Here is a 3,636-nt window from a genome sequence, read left to right as displayed (position 1 = left end):
ATAGACAAACCCAATGTACACAGAACAAGTTTTTCTGCCCTTGAAGACTGGTGCCAGGAAAGCTGCAGAGAAAGAGAAGTTTTTATTAAAAAGCAAGTAAACTAGAATAGAAGCAGAGAGGGAGTCAGCACATACTAAGTATAGAAATATTTAAAGATCATAAATATGCTAAAATAACTCACTGCTAAAATAACTATACAAAGTAATGTTATGCTAAATATGTTGCTTACTAAAAACAATTAAATACTGAAACCAGTAGTAAAACTGGTTTAAGTGGACAATTGTTATGAAAATCAGTAGGGTACTTCTAATTATATTATGGTCTCCAGGCCTTGAGACCAAGCAATACTCTAATGGATTGAAATAGGAATTATGCATTTAGCACCTCCAGGTGATTATTAATTTAAAATATCACACAATAAGTATTTCACATAAACTGATAGGACATGATTGGGGCAGGTGGCATCCTGCAAATAAATGTTATGGTGTGTAAATTCAATTCATGTTTAAATTCAATTGTATGTTTGTTTTATCAGAAATCACTTGAAACACTATAAACAACCTAGTCACTTCTGTCAATAGGAGCAGCTGCATCTAGTTCCTTAAGAACTTTGCCACACAATCCTGCATGGCTAGGAATGCAACCACTCAGCATATATGCTTAAGTATTAAGGATAAAAACAATACAAGTAATAAGCCAGTAATACGCTGTACTGAGTCAACAGTCTCCCAGGTAGTGTAGTATATGATGAAAATTGAGTGAGAAGCAACTTGGACAAAATAATTTCAAAGACAACTAAAGAAAATGCTTGGAGGAACTTCAGCCTTTCTTCCAATATTTAGACTACTCCAGCATGGCACGCAGACTGAACATGTCTGACCATGCACATTCAAAAATCAACAGCTGCCAAGAAGCAAAAAAACTCCTTCTGTCTTTCTATAATGGATATAGAATTGGCTGTCTTCAAGCTAGATCGCTATCCACTACTTGGCTCCACATAAATGAGTGCAAAAACCACACTTCCCACGCTAAGAACAGTCTATTTACTAAACAGCTTGAGCTAATGGGAACATAGTACACTAATGTTTGTGACTTGTTCTGCCTCTTTCACTGTATCCATCACGGTTCTCACCAATACAAAAAGCTTTGAACAGATACATTTTTACTATTTTCTCTGGACCTCCCAGTATTCCTGGTAGCAGCCCTGATTCTCACCACCTGTTTCATTCTAACAGATCCCACGTACAAATTTGAAGGAGATAGGGGGGAGGGACAATTCTAATCAGCAAGCCCCAAATTCTGAAGCACCAGGCAGAACCCTACCACTGCTACCTTCTTCTTGTTCTGCAATAAACAACCTTTCTTGTCTTGCCCAAAGTAGAAGAATACAGCCTCCATCTCAGAGGTACTCGAGGCTGCAATTAAACTAGACTGGAAGAAATAACCTACCATCCCTTTTAAACAGATGCCATTATTTCCTGTAATCCCTGGGCAGCACTTAGATATTAGTGTAATAGGCTCTTTAGAAACTGACAGAGTAAAATTATGCTAAATAAGCAATATTTACTAGAAATTCTTCTGATCTTTCCTTAGGAATATTTGAACATTACAACTGACTCCTCAAAGGCAACAGTTCAGTTTTCAGTTCCTTTACTTCATAGGAAAAGCATTACAGAAGAGGAAAACCTTTAAATTATTACTACTGAGTTGAAATTATTCTCTTTAGATACTAATTTGTCTACCATCTCAGATGCAGTGCTGCTGCTAATCCCTCCTTTTGTGACTTTAAATTGGGAATAATTCAAGGAATGAAATAGGCTGGGTAGGTCCATAATATTTATATTTATTTTTACTTTTGGTGTAAAGTGAAAATATCTTAAACTTATTTTAAACTTGTACATATTTTTCATGCTCATACCTAAAATAAGCAGCATGAATTTTAAGCTTTATACACACGCCATTTAGGCCTAGAAAGTAATTGCTAAGTTGCGCCATAAGATATTTTTTCAAAATGGCAAATATTTCAGAACAGGGTTGTGTACTGTATACAGATCAGGGTGCTTTATTATGCAAAACCTTTAATAAGGCAACATATCACTGACCAAAAGAAGACTTAACTGGTGATACCTAAGAGCAATCACAATCATAGCAGGGTACAGTTCTCTTTTCCCTGCACCAGTTAAGACACAAGTGTCTGGGATATGGAAGTCCTTAGGCTGATTGCCGTGGTCCAGAAGAGGGCAGTGGTTTATAAACACTCTCTTGCTTGGAGAATCAGGCCTTTAATTCTATTTGAACTGCAGCACAACCACAAATTTCTCAACTGGTGAAGTCATAGAAATGGCTGCAAAGGCAGAGGATGGTTACAGACCAGCAGAAATGGGGCAGTTAACCTTTATGCCCCCAAACCACATATGTTCTACCCACTGTGATTTGGGCTGCAAAACCTGTTCTCTGCATAAATCGCAGTTCTCCCTCTTAAAGACCAGGAAAACTGAAAGACTACGTGGCTCCCTGGGCTGGCCTTGCCAAACTGGTGAGCTCCCCCTCTAAAACGCTTTCTTTTGGGGGCATATTCCTCATTCAAAATCGAGGCCTTTTGTCTCCTGCGCAAGAAGAGCGGGAAGGAGAAGACGGGTGGGAAAACCCTGTCGTCTCAGAGCGCAGCACAACACACTGAGCAGTCCCTGCCCCAAGGAGCCGGCAGTGTGCATGCCGATAAGCGAGGTCAGTTGTTTCCCCCTTTCGTCCCCGCCTCAGCTCCTATCTCGCCTCCCCTCAGCTCCTTTCTCTCCCCCTCCCGCCCTACTGCGGCCGTTACGGCTCCCCTCGCACCACCCCTCCCCCACAGCGCCCCGGAGCACCCCCGCTCGGAGGCACGTCTTCCTCCCTGTTGCCACCCGCAGTGACGTCTCAGGCGGCCGCTGCCGCTCTTTCTGCTTCTCTGATTGGCCAGCCCCGCTCGCAGCGTGCCCGCCTCCGACGCGTGATTGGCGGTGGGGGGACACAGAGCGGGGGGAGGGGAGGGGAGCCCGAGCTAGCGGTGCTGAGAGGCGGCTGCGGCGCTGATGCCGGACGGGGGCAGCGCACTTATTGTCTGAGCGCGGGGTCCCGGCCACAGCGGTTCCGGGGAGGCGGGGACGCGGCACCGGGCACCGGGCACCGGGACGGGGCGGAAAGAGGAGGGGAGGGAGGCAGGGCTGGGCCGGGCCAGCTCCGGGTGTCGGCGAGCGGCGCGTGCGTGCGCGCGCGCGTGCGCGCGCGAGGTAAGAGGCGGGGGGGGCGGGGGCAGCGCGGGCACACGCGTGTGGGTGCGCGCGCGCGAGGGAAGGGAAGGCGGGAGAGGGGACGAGGGAGATATTTTTTTTTATTATTATTATTAATCCGTTTTTCGGGCCTTTGTGGCTGCGGGGAGAGGGAGGGCCCGGGGGCAGGGAGGAGGAGGGAGGCAGCGCGGCGGCGGCGGTCGCGGCGGTCGTTGTTGCCGCCGCCGGGAGGCGGAGGGGCCGGCAGTCCCTTTAAACTAGCGAGAGGCGCAGGCCCGGCTGGGCCCGCCCGCCGCTGCCTCCCGGCCTCGAGTTTGAGCGCGGGCGGCGGAGAGGCGCTTTGTGCGGGCGGCGCGGCGCGGCCCTTCT

This window comes from Apteryx rowi, unplaced genomic scaffold (genome assembly GCF_003343035.1).
Source record: "Apteryx rowi isolate R43461 unplaced genomic scaffold, aptRow1 scaffold_138, whole genome shotgun sequence".
Classification (NCBI taxonomy): domain Eukaryota; kingdom Metazoa; phylum Chordata; class Aves; order Apterygiformes; family Apterygidae; genus Apteryx; species Apteryx rowi.
This window is presented reverse-complemented; position numbering follows the sequence as displayed.